We start from the raw sequence: 14,001 nt of genomic DNA, 5'->3' as shown, positions 1-14,001 counted from the left end.
TGCTTATCGGCTTGCTCAGCCTGCTCGTCTCTTTCTTCTTTTTATAGAACCCAGGACCACCAACCCAGGGATAGCACCACCCACAATGGGCTGGGACCTCCTCCCATCAACTGCTAATTAAGAAAATACCTTACAGCTGGAATTCATGGAGACGATTCTTTTTTTTTTTTTTTTTTCATCTTTATTAACTTGGGTATTTCTTATTTACATTTCGATTGTTATTCCCCTTCCTGGTTTCCGGGCCAACATCCCCCTAACCCCTCTGCCTCCCCTTCTCTATGGGTGTTTCCCTCCCCATCCTCCCCCCATTACTGCCCTCCCCTCTAACAATCACGTTCACTGGGGGTTCAGTCTTGGCAGGACCAAGGGCTTCCCCTTCCACTGGTTTTTCTTACTAGGATATTCATTGCTACCTATGAGGTTGGAGCCCAGGGTCAGTCCATGTATAGTCTTTAGGTAGTGGCTTAGTCCCTGGAAGCTCTGGTTGGTTGGCATTGTTGTTCTTATGGGGTCTCAAGCCCCTTCAAGCTCTTTCAGTCCTTTCTAGGTTCCTTCAATGGGGGTCCCGTTCTCAGTTCAGTGGTTTAATGCCGACATTCGCCTATGTATTTGCTGTATTCTGGCTGTGTCTCTCAGGAGAGATCTACATCCGGTTCCTGTCAGCCTGCACTTCTTTGCTTCATCCATCTTATCTAGTTTGGTGGCTGTATATGTATGGGCCACATGTGGGGTAGGCTCTGAATGGGTGTTCCTTCTGCCTCTGTTCTAAACTTTGCCTCCCTATTCCCTGCCAAGGGTATTCTTGTTCCCCTTTTAAAGAATTTTGGTCATCCTTCTTGAGTTTCATGTGTTCTGTGCATCTAGGGTAATTCGAGCATTTGGGCTAATATCCACTTATCAATGAGTGCATACCATGTGTGTTTTTCTGTGATTGGGTTACCTCACTCAAGATGATATTTTCCAGTTCCATCCATTTGCCTATGAATTTCATAAAGTCGTTGTTTGTGATAGCTGAGTAATATTCATGGAGACGATTCTTACTCTTTGATAATTACTAGCTTGCGTCAAGCTCACATAAAACCAGACAGACAGACAGACATACACACACACACACACACACACACACACACACACACACTCATGCAAGCACGCAGTTTACTGCATTTGTCTAAAAGCTGTGAGAGGGGGAGGTACATAAGAAAGTCCTCACCCTGAGTAGGAGACACTTTGATAAACCGTCTGAAGGGCCTGGATATATTTCCATTTGTTTGCTCGAGGGTCATTAGCTGCAGTGAATGGAGCAAACAGAAACCAAGAGCGGCAGGCACATCAGTGATGTCACTAACCTTTTCCACACTCTTCAGTCCCAAAGGGATTCTGAAAGGTCACCTCGACAGAGCTCCCATAATTACATTTTCCTCACAGCATGAACTCGTCCTAATAGCGATGCTGTAAGTTGCATTCAGGTGATGAATTTCTTCCCACTGGGGGGATGCATCGTTTTAGACAGCAGAAAAGAGTTCTGTTTCACTAATAGTTTAAATATATTTCCTGCTTTAAACTCGTCCTCCTTTAGACTCTTCGAGAGACCATTTAAGGTAGGGCCACTTGCTAATTTAATTCTCTCTGAGATCTGCACGGCATCGCTAGCCCACAATCAACTTCGCAACACCAGCTTTTCTTCTTTCCCCTGCTCTCTCCCCTCTTCATATAAACATAGGCTCGTGCAAATAGTTTCTTTTATTTCTTTATTACTTTTTAAAGATTTATTTAATGTACTCGAGTACACTATCACTCCCTTCAGACACACCAGAAAAAGGCATTGGATCCCATTACAGATGGTTGTAAGCCACCATGTGGTTTCTGGGATTTGAACTCAGGACCTCTGGAAGGGCAGTCAGTGCTCCTAACCACTGAGCCATCTCCCTAGCCCTCTTTATGTCATTGTGTTGTGGTAAGTTAGAAACAGAAGTTACTAGAAAGACCGATCCATTCCTTCCGTTCTGTGTCCTTGAGGTGAGGGTACAAGGGTGTGGCTTTGGTGTCCTTCTAGGTGGCTGTCCTACAAGGTGTGGCTGAAGGGTCAGGTCAGCACAGCAGAAGGCAGTGAATCCTGTCTGTGTCTTCTGACTGCTGGCTGCACACTTAGCTACTTCTACATCCCTGAGGCAGATGTGCTGCTGCCCATGCCTGTGCCCCTCACAGGACAGTGAGAGCCCACAGGAGAGGGATTGTGAACCCAGACGTGCTTCCATAAGGGATGCGTTTGTAGTTGTGTAGGATCATGGAAGGGTGAGTGTGCACGATGGTAATCCCTGCACGTGAGAGTTAGAGGCAGAAAAAAACAGAGTTCAAGGCAATTCAACCCAATCTATCCTCGGGCAAGTTGGGCCATGTGAGACTTCATCTTAAAATAAATAAGGAAATGGCTAAAGAAAACTGGAGATGGTTTAGAGTTGGGAAAATCGCTAACCTCAGGCTTTTTTTTTTTTTTTTTTTTTTGGTTCTATTTTTCGGAGCTGGGGACTGAACCCAGGGCCTTGCGCTTCCTAGGTAAGCTCTCTACCACTGAGCTAAATCCCCAACCCCTAACCTCAGGCTTCTAAGAGCAAACTGAGCTCTGGAATAACTCAGAGTAACGGAAAGAAAGCTATTCCTCTTTGGGATCAAAAGGATTGGATTTATATCCCCGAGAGTGAACTTATGGCCCCGTGCTGGAGAACCCTGCTATTCCGGTAGCAGTCACCGTGTCTGGATAGTTCTTCAAGCTTGGTGCAAAATGGAGAACTGTGTTTCTCAGCAGGGCTTCCCTTTCTCTGCCTAACCTTTTTTTTCTTCTTTTTTTAAGATTTATTTTATGAGTACACTGTAGCTGTCCTCAGACACACCAGAAGAGGGCACCAGATCTCATTACAGATGGTTGTGAGCCACCATGTGGTTGCTGGGATTTGAACTTGAGACCTCTAGAAGAGCAGCCAGTGCTCCTAACCGCTGAGCCATCTCTCCAGCCCCCTCTGTCTAACCTTAATTTCAGAGTGACCTAAGCACAGAAGCCTGACTACCTACAGAAAGACCCTGTGCCTGACTCAGCCTACAAGTCCCATTCTGGCTTTTCACCCATATGGTAATTAGGTGCTGTGTTATAACCAATCAGATCCTCTCCACCCATATCCCTAAGAGTCCTTATACACCCTTTGCCTGGAACAGTAGAGCTGTCTCCGGAAGTGCTCTGGAACCCTGCTCTCTGTCTCTACTCCCTGAGGGCCAGTAACCAATGACCATCATCTCCCACCTCTTCCCAACCCCTTTCCCTCTCCTCTAGCCCTCCCCCTCTCCTCTGCCCAGGAGAAGGGAGACACAAAGCCCTTTAGTTCTAAGAGATTTTTTCCCCCAACCTTTATGACTCACAGTGGAGGACTTGCTAAAACAAGACCTGATTCAGTGTTTTTCCGACAAGAATGACATATGTGACACAAAATACTGGTGTGCTTTTAGATAGGTGCCTCAGAGGCCCGACTTGGACTTCAAGAGGTCCTGGACTCTTTTCTGCATTTTTCTGGGCAGAGATGGAGAAGAGGGGTCTTACAGAGAACCCAGACATCAGTTTTGCAAGATAAAAGTGCTCTGGGCAGTGGCTGTGTGACGATGTGAGTACGCCACTCAAACACTATTAAGCCACAAGCTCCCCACAAGCTCCCAGTACTAGAGAGAATTAAAGATAAGTCCAAAGGTAGTTAAACTTAAAATGCCAAGGGGAAAGTATGAGCATCTCAAGTGCCTGAAGCAATAAGGTTGTGCTGCTCCTTAGGGGAGAGGAAATGATGTCACAAGAGGGAGTGGCTTCATATCCACTTTTTTTTTTTTTTTTTTTTTTTAAATAGCTGGAGCACTGTTTTGGAAGTGGATGTGGCAGTGGTGTTCACTAATCATGACATCTTGTCAGTGTATACTGAGAGGTCTTATGTGCCCCATACAGTTATTCTGTAACAAATATCTTAAAAACAATGGGGCCCAGTATGTCTGGATGCCCATAGAACACATCTCCTTTCTAAGGAGTATAGGTTATTTTTCTTCCTATCCTTTGTGTCAACCTGTATTTTCTCATGGTAATAGTTACAGGTTTTCTTTGGAATTGGAGGAGAAAGCTCAGAAACTCACCTAAAATAAACCTCTGTGCAGGCACGGACCTGCTTGACAATGGTCTACTGAGTAGGACAGCCCTATGGATCCTTGTGGGCCACAGCTCACATAGTGGGAGTCTGGTCCCAGCAAATGGCTGTCTTAGTCCAAACAAGAAAGGGAGTACCCAGAGATAGCAAACGACTTCCCCACCAAAGCTGTCATTAGGTCAGGATTACAAGCTAGGCGCTGTACCCTGTGGTGCCCCTCTGCTCTCTGCTCTATGTCATGGAGTCTCTCTAAGCCGAGGGCCTTGCTTTGCATGGAGGTGAGAGTTACGTGTGTCCAGACGCCACTCACAGCAGCAGAGATTCTCATCTTTTGGTCCCTGAACACTGGACCAAATCGGCCCCTGTTGAGGGAGGCTGCCCAGTCACTGGAAAGACTCCATCCACAGGTGCCAGTAACATCCTTACCTGTGTGACAGCCAAAAATGTCTCTACATGCTGTTATATATATCCCAGGAGCCCAAGTTATTCCCAGTTAAAAGCCACCGATTCACCCCTAGTTAGGCATTCCTGTAATCTGTCAGAAAAGCCACACTGGGGAATGAGACCGGTACTGCTCTGTGGTCATCTAGCTTGACTTTTGTTCTCATCTGTTCCCTTATTCATTCTGCTTGGTGCGGTAATAAGAAAAAGAACAAGAGTGCCGTCAGCACTTTTACTGAGATTTGGAAAGCTGAAGGGACAGAGGTAGGCTAACTGCCATAGTCAAGGCCCTCCCTACCCATGTGTGGTGGTTTGAACACACTTGGCTCATGGGAAATGGCACCATTAGGAGATGCGGCCTTGTTGGAATAGATATGGTCTTGTTGGAGGAAGTATGTCACTGTGTAGGCAGGCTCTGAGGTCTCCTAGTGCCCAAGCTCCTCCCAGTGCAGAAGAGGTCCTCCTCCTGGCTGCCTTCATATCAGGATGTAGAACTCTCAGCTCCTCCTGCACCATGCCTGCCTGGATGCTTTCCGCCATGATGATAATGGACTGAACCTCTGAACCCGTAAGTCAGCCCCAATGAAATGGTGTCCTTATAAGAGTTGCCTTGGTCGGGGCTGGGGATTTAGCTCAGTGGTAGAGCGCTTGCCTAGGAAGCGCAAGGCCCTGGGTTCGGTCCCCAGCTCTGAAAAAAAAGAACCAAAAAAAAAAAAAAAAAAAAAAAAGAGTTGCCTTGGTCATGGTGTCTCTTCACAGCCATGGGACCTTAACTGAGACACCATGTTAACATTTTGTGAGCAGTTGTTATTCACTCCTGTCTTGGCAAAAAACAAAACAAAACAAAACAACAACAACAACAACAACAAAACCGGTAAGGCCCCAAGAGGTGTGATTGGCCCTATTTATACTGGAGAAGGTAGGTGTGTGTGGGTGGGATGGGGTGGGACTGGAGGAGGGGACAGGTCTACTAGAGGCAGTCTGAGATATCCCTGAAAGTAGGGGACAGTAAACACAGAAAAGGCTGAACATTATAGTAGGCAAAACATGGTAGGCTACCCTCGTTTGGTAGCATGTTCCAGGGGAACAACCTCAAAACACATGGCACCTGACTGGAGTTCAGTGTGGGCATTTAGGAAGTAGACATCGAGTCAGGTCGGTGGTGCGTGCCTGTAATCCCAGCACTTGAGAGGCAAAGGCAGAGGGAACAGAAGTTAAATGCTACCCTGAGCTACAGAGGGAGCCCGAGGCCAGCCTACTGGAGATCATGTCTCCAAGGAAAGGGATGGGAGAAGGAAATAAAGGATAAACTTGATGAGGTTTCTAGTCCTGACACTGTTGAGGCAAAAACAGAGTGCAACTTCTGCAGGTCCGAAGTCTTCGGTGTCCTGTTTTTTTGGTTTTTTTTTTTTTTTTTTTTTTTTTTTTTTTTTTTTTTGACGCGTCTGATCTGTAGGCTCTGAGGGTACTGTTAAGTCCCCGTCCTTCACTCTCTCAGTTTGGATTTTACACAAAAGCAATTTTTCCCTTGTCACATTCCGTCAGCTTATATAAAGCGAGACTCGTAAAACCGGCTTCTGGGCAAACATACCTGTGGCAGTGCATCTCCAGCAGGCATCCTGGCCAACCAATGGCACCCGCCCCTCTCAGCACAGCCAATCGGCAGGTCGCTTGCAAGCTGTACAAACTGCACAGTCCACTAGGGTGCTGTAGCTGCAGGTAGTAGACACAGGGAGGCCCATTTACTCCGTTCTGCTCCCCCCGCCCCCGGTTTTAAATAAAGAACCACTATCTCAAGCACAACAACTTTAGTGTAAGAGGGTCTTTGTTAGGTCTCAAGCCCAGGGCAAACAGCTGCCATGTCTAGTGTCTACTTAGCGTAGCAGAGTAGACCTGGCGGCCAGATTCTCCCAGCATCCCTCAGTCTCTACCTGTTAGAGTCCTCCTGGTTGGCGTATTCCACCCCCTACCCTAAACTTCTCCAGCTCAGGGGGTGGATTGGGCCTGCCCTTCTCGCAGTGGTCCTTCTTATATGGTTCAGTCAGTTTAGTTACCTGGCCTTTTTGTCTCTCCTTTCCTCTGCTGGCTCCTCCCCCCCCCCCCCCCATCTCCTCACATGGTCCTGTTCACTCTGGATTCTCCCAGAGGTCCTTGTCTCTGCTACGCTCTCTCCCTGTCTTCTACAATAATCCTTCTCCTCCGCTACACGTAGAAGCTCTCACGCCCTTCCTCTTGTTCCCCTTTTCTCATTCTGTCTTCAAGGATGGTGGATCTGGGGATTGTAGCATTTCTGAGTCTCTTTTCATCTCCCAACTCTTTCCTCAGCATTGGCTTCATCTTGAGACTCGAGGGCTGGCCGACGTCCCTCCCTTCCCTCACCTAGTAGAAGAGACATACAGTAGATGCTTCCGGAGAAACGACCCTTCCTTTCTGTCTAGCTGGTCCGGGTTAGCCCTGTGTGCACTGTGGAGACGTTCACAGGTATCATTAAAAGAAAGGCAAGCACGGATTGGTTCTGATGCTTGGCGTCCTTCCCTGGGCTTGAAGATAAATTCGGTTTCCACGGCCACGTTGTTCACAGGCTGCGTGGATGGCTGGGGAGGAGAAGGGGAAGGAAAGACTCTGAGGGAGAGTTAATGGCACTGGCAAAATCCTTTCCCTTATTTGGCATCATTTCTGTGGACCGGCTCCGTTCCAGAAAGTACGTGCTGGGACAATATTTCTTGATGACCAACATGGTACCCACCCTACTCAGGGAAAGGTGGCAGAATAAGAATGTAGAAATTAGTGTCACTTTCATGCACGACCGCAAATCCAGTGACTCTCTTGGGTGTCTGGAGATCTGCCTCCTTCTCTTGAAATTCCCTAAGGAATCGTTTTAGTTTCTTAGTCCTCAAAACGCCAATGCTTGCTTCCCAGCCCTTCCGTAAATGCACTTCTCTTAGGTTTCCCTCAGGAAGTAGACAGCGCAGGGCTCAAAGCTTCCCTCACCTCTGTGCACACGGGATGGCTTCATCTGACCACAGCCAAGGTCCCAGCTCCGCCCTCAGCCAGGCCTTAGCCAGTTTTCTCCAACTCTACCATAGAGAGGGGCTTACCAGAACCCTGAGGAATGCCATTTCCTGTCCTTCTTCCTGATGTTAATCCTACTGGGAGAGACCCTGACCATTACCACAATTCTTGAGCTAAATTTGAAACAAGTTTTATTAAATACTGGCCAGGATGATGGACACTAGCCGGGTCCAAGATTCCCAGAGAAAGGCTGTGGTTGCAAGTTATGTTAGCCTGAGAATTTTGAGACCAGTGCTTGAAAAGGCAAAACTCATAAGGCTGTCTTTGTCAGGGTTTCTATTCCTGCACAAACATCATGACCAAGAAGCAAGATGGGGAGGAAAGGGTTTATTCAGCTTACACTTCCACACTGCTGTTCATCACCAAAGGAAGTCAGATCAGGAACTCAAGCAGGTCAGGAAGCAGGAGCTGATGCAGAGGCCATGGAGGGATGTTACTTACTGGCTTGCTTCCTCTGGCTTGCTCAGCTTGCTCTCTTATAGAACCCAAGACCACCAGCCCAGGGATGGCGCCACCCACAATGGGCTGGGCCCTCCCCCTTGATCACTAGTTGAGAAAATTCCTTACAACTGGGTCTTATGAAGGCATTTCTACAACTGAGGCTCCTTTTCTGTGATAACTCCAGCTTGTGTCAAGTTGACACACAAAACCAGCCAGGACAGACAGTAACCATAAACTTAAAACCTAACTTGGCCTTACACTAACTTACTTATTTGAACTTTTACCTGTGGAGCTCCTGAGACAGTGTTTGCTTGACCTCCCCCTCGGCCCTTCCTTCCATTTCTTACTTTCTTCTCTCAGCTTTTGCGGTGTGCCCTTTCTAGGTGGATTTCTTTTTGACCCACTTCCTGTTTTGGTCTGTTCGGTTTGAGGCAGGGTCTCATTATGTAGTTTAAAGTGAACTTAAGGGGTTGCGGGTTTAGTTCAGTGGTATAGGGCTATTTAAGTGCAAGGCCCTGGGTTCGGTCCTCAGCTTTGTGGGGGGCGGGGGTAGACAAAATAAAGTGACCTTAAGCTTCGGATCTCCCGTCTCCTAAATGCTAAGCTTAAAGGCTGACATCACCATGCCTTGCTTTCGCAGTACTGGGGATTGAGCCCAGACCTTTGCGGATGCTAAGCAAACCTCTCCCAACAGAGCTCCATCAGCTCTCCAACCTTTGGTTTTTACTATATGTGTAGCTCGGGCTGGCCTCAGCTTTCTTGGTTCTGAGATTTTATGTGTGCACCACCACACGGAGCTCAACGCTTACAGTCCCTCCCCCCTTTGGTACATCTATGCCTGAGTTGAGAGCTTTTCTCACGGTCTCCCTCTTTGCCTCCCCCACCGTACTTCCCCTTCCTTCCTGACTTCTTTCCGCCCACGCTGGCCGCACCCTCCCACCCCCATTTCTTTAACAGGCGGCTGGCAGATCTGGAGTACCAGCCAGTCCGGTCCACAAGTCCCAGGATTCAGATGCCACTAGCATGTTCACTTTCTTCTTCTTTTTTTTTTTTTTTGGTTCTTTTTTTCGGAGCTGGGGACCGAACCCAGGGCCTTGCGCTTCCTAGGTAAGCGCTCTACCACTGAGCTAAATCCCCAGCCCCCACTTTCTTCTTAAAAGACTAGAAGCATCTTCAACCTCATGGGACCCAAACAAGGCTTTTAACTCCTTCTATTATGTTCCTCTGGCCCGCTTCCCCTCCAGGCTTCCCCCAGCAACCACACGACTCCACCATCAGCATCTGGTCTAAGTCGCCATCAGTCGGGGCTCCTCCTGTCCCTGGCTACTGCCTTCCTCAACACGCGAGGACTCTTCTCCCAGGGTAAACCTGCTCACCCCAGCTCTGTGCTGCCCCATCTCACTGCACTGCTGTGGTGACCTGCGGCGGCTCTCTGTATGAAAGCCACTGAGTGACCCATGTGGGCGGAGTCAGACCCTTGGCTTCTCTTTAGAGAGCTTTACAGTGGCTTCCTGTTGTGGGCAGAGCATAAAGAGATCTTACTGTGATCTTACAGTCTGTACTAGATAGAATCATCTGACCTCCTCAGTGAAGCACAGGATCCAGGCCTCTGACCCTTCCGTCCTGAAAAGGCATCTTCATCCCCACCGGGGCCTTTCAAGTAGCTCTGCGCGCGCTCACACGCACACACCCACCCCCACACACACCCCCAACACTCTGCCTTTCAAGTAGCTCTACACACACCCACCCCCACACACCCCCAACACACCGCCTTTCAAGTAGCTCTACACACACACACACACACACACACACACACACACACACCCAACACACCGCCTTTCAAGTAGCTCTACACACACACACACACACACACACACCCCCAACACACCGCCTTTCAAGTAGCTCTACACACACACACACACACACACCCCCAACACACCGCCTTTCAAGTAGCTCTACACACACACACACACACACACACGCACGCACGCGCGTGCGCGCGCGCGCGCGCACACGCACAATTTGGTCTTTACTATCATTTGAATTCCAGCCTGAGCTCCCTCTCCCCCACGCTCTCTTTGTTTTCCTTTTATTCTAGAAATCACTGTGATATTAAGTATCTTTCCCACAGCTTCCAAAACTGCAACCGGTAGAAAGATGCAGGACGCTTGGTTTTGTTTACTATTACAACACAAAGCTTTTGGGTGGCCCTGTGGTAGACTGAGTTTCCTTCTGCATGAGGCCAGACAGAGCAGACAAAGTATGGAGTCGATTGTGTCTGGTGTCACACGATCATCTAACGGTTGCAGCGCCAGGGTTTAAAGTTAAAATCAGAAGTCAGGAGAGTCCTGGCAGCCGATTGGTAGGAAAGAAAAATTCAGATTTAGTTTTTCCTGCCAAACACAAGAGAGCTCACTTGTGGAATCTCTCCCGAATGAAGAAGCAGCCCTCTCTGCACCAGGCACCAGCTGGGGCTTCCAGTCCTGGAGATAGCTCCCATGGGCAGGGGACTCACAAGCGTCCCATGCCATACTCTGGAGATCTGAGTCACAAGCCTCTGGCTATTAGACCTGAGCATTTCGAAAACACACCATAAATTGGGTTTCCTCAATTTAATCAAACTCAGGTCCAATTAATTTGCTTGAGGGGCTCCCAGGAATCCTGAAAACACTCATGATCACCACTAGATTGCAAAGGATAGATCTGATGCGCCAAGCAGTATGGACAGAGGGATGGGACATGGAGTCTTCACGGGAGGCGAGGCTCCCTCCTGGAACTGTCTTGTCCTGGTCGCGGGAAGCTCCGTGAAGACAGTCCTTTCATAGAGGCCTCATCACACACGCTTGCTTGATTAAACCATTGATAGTTTTTCAGTTTACCCTTTAGCTCCTTTTGCCTTCCAGAGGTGGGGGATGGGAAGCCCTAACTTTTGTCTTTCTGGTGCCAGCTCCCCCTGGAGCTATCTGGGACTAACATGGAGCTGTTAGTGAGCCCACTACACCCTGGAGAGTCCAAGATTTTCAGGAGTCACACACCAGAAAGCAATGAGAAGCAAATAGTTCACAGTATCCTAGGACTGACTTACCTGGGCAGCCTCTGCTTTAATTCTAGAAGCGGAGTGATTTCAACATGGCCATCTACTTTGCATTCTGCTTGCTTCAGCCTCCCCACCTCCCCCGGTTTTGCTTATAATGAAGCCAACCTTCTCTTCTTTTACCTCATCGGAAAGCATCATTTTAGTGTGACTGTTAACATGGAAATCGCGTCTTGCATGCGGACAAACCACATCAGGCCAACACGGTTCCACCTGGAAAGGTTTATTGGGATGGCAGAGACAAGGGGGAGACAAGAGAGGGAGGAGAGAAAGAGAAAGAAAGGAGAAAAAAGAGAGAGAGAAAAGAGAAAGGGGGCAGGAAGAGTGCTTTTTATTTGAAATGTGGCGTAGCTGCTCCCAGGTGAAGGTGGGAGCTGAACCAAAGGCATGCTGGGAATGTATAGCCGTTGCCGTGGCAACAGATGTGCACGTGACCGGGTGATGTCACTGTTGGAGGAGAAAGCAGTTCCTGATACCAACACTGCTCAACTCTAGAATCACCCCCCCCCAAAAAAATCCAATTAAATTTTAAAGACTTTTTTATGGGCATCCGTGTGTGCCTGAGTTCTGTGTGTTGTGTACTATGTGCATGCAGTGCCTGTGAGCACCAGAAGGGGGCGTCAGATTCCGTTGAACTGGTGTCATGCCACCCACCTGTAACTCAGAGCTTGGGAAGTGGAGACAGGAGGATGCTGGGAGCTCTATGGCCCGCCAATCTTGCTGAAGGGATGAGCTCCGGTCTCTGAGAGAAACCCCATCTCAAGAAATAAGGTGGACCCCTGATATTGACTGCTGGCACTGCGTGCACATACAGATGATGCATCGGCGCACACGAATGCACATAGAGAAGAAGGGAGGAAAGCACAAGCCGACTGGTGGCTGGTGGCTGTCTGAGACTTTAGACAGTGACTGCATCGCAGTTTCCTAAGTCGAGTAAAACGGAAGCGCTGGGTGGCGCTGGGACTGGGGTTACCCCACCCCGGTGGCACCTACAGAGAGTTGCTCCGGGAAGCAAGCACAGAGGAAGGACTGGAAGACAGAAATGAGCCATGAGCAACAGAGGCTCTGAGCCTCGGGGACCCGTGGGCGTGGGACACAGAGAAGCCAGAAGCTCTGAAGACCTGGAGGAGGCATGGGTGGAAGCTACACAGGGAGCAGAGGCTGCAGCACAGAATCGTATAAAAAGTTATAACAATCAAAGAAAAATATGGCCAGGAGTGAGTGAGCTCTTACAGTGGGGGAGAACGGAACTGGTAATGGACCACTAACGGATGGAACACAGGCCCTTGGTGAGAATTCTCTGTCAGGACGTGAATCCACCTTGGCTCTGCTCAGAGTATCTGAGACTTCTGCTGGTATCAGCTGGGCCTTTGTTTGCTCTGTTTTGGTTTGGTTTTAAAAGCTTGCTGGAGAAAAGTTACCCGGAGATTTTTTCATGCTCCATACCGGGACACCAGGACTGGACGGTGGCTGTTAGCTATGGCTCCCTCCTTGACTGTGGAGCTCAATGAATATTTTCCTTCAACATGCTCTGAGCGACTGTCTTCATTGGGGTTTTACTGCTGTGAACAGACACCACAAACAAGGCAGCTCTTATAAGGACAACATTTAATTGGGGCTGGCTTACAGGTTCAGAGGTTCAAGGCGGGAACATGGCAGCATCCAGGCAGGCCTGGTGCAGGAGGAACCGAGAGTTCTACATCTCCATCTGAAGGCTGCTAGCAGAATACTGGCTTCCAGGCAGCTAGGATGAGGGTCTTAAAGCCCACACCCACAGTGACACACCCACTCCAACAGGGCCACACCCACTCCAACAGGGCCACACCCACTCCAACAAGGCCACACCCACTCCAACAGGGCCACACCCACTCCAACAAGGCCACACCTACTCCAACAAGGCCACACCTACTCCAACAAGGCCACACCTACTCCAACAAGGCCACACCCACTCCAGCTAGGCCACACCTCTAATAGTGCCACTTCCTGGGCCAAGCATATTCAAACCACCAGAGTGACCAACTCTGGTGCTCTTTTTTAAAAAAAATCTTCCTTTATTCTTTTTTTAGAAACAAATTGAAATGTTAAAATATAAAACTGATAATTACATGGAAGGATTAGTGATCTAAATCTTGGGGTTTTATTCATGAAGTAATATATTTACAAGTTTAAAACATTTCTGCAGAAGGTAGGGCTGTGCGTCTATTTCCAGCACTCGGGAGATAGAGACAGGAGATCAGCTACTTGGAGCCTGTCTGAACAACAAAAAAGTTCCAGGCCAGCCTTGGATATAAAAGTTAGACCCTGGCTCAAAACTAAGGAAATATAGGACCAGCAAGGGGCTCAGTGGATAAACAAGCTTGCTGCACAAACCTGACAACATGAGTTCAACCCCTCGGATGCACGTGACAGATATTGTCATGGTTGAGCATCTTAGACACAGGCAGACACAGGAGGCAGATCCTTACAGCAAACAGTGAAGCAGAAACCAGAGACACCCTGACTCAAAAACAAAATGGAGGGCAAGAGCCAACATCTGAAAGTTTTCCTCAGACTTCCAAATGTGCACTGTGTCACACCCATGCCTCCACTTATATACCACACACACCAGCACATACACCAGCACACACACACACACACACACACACCTCCACTCATATACCACACACACCAGCACATACACCAGCACACACACATACACACACATACACACACACACACCTCCACTCATATACCACACATACCAGCACATACACCAGCAAACACACACACACACACACACACATG

The sequence above is a fragment of the Rattus norvegicus genome, chromosome 7, assembly GCF_036323735.1.
Source record: "Rattus norvegicus strain BN/NHsdMcwi chromosome 7, GRCr8, whole genome shotgun sequence".
Taxonomy (NCBI): Eukaryota; Metazoa; Chordata; class Mammalia; order Rodentia; family Muridae; genus Rattus; species Rattus norvegicus.
The sequence above is the reverse complement of the archived record's forward strand: the minus strand, read 5'-3'. Positions refer to the sequence as shown.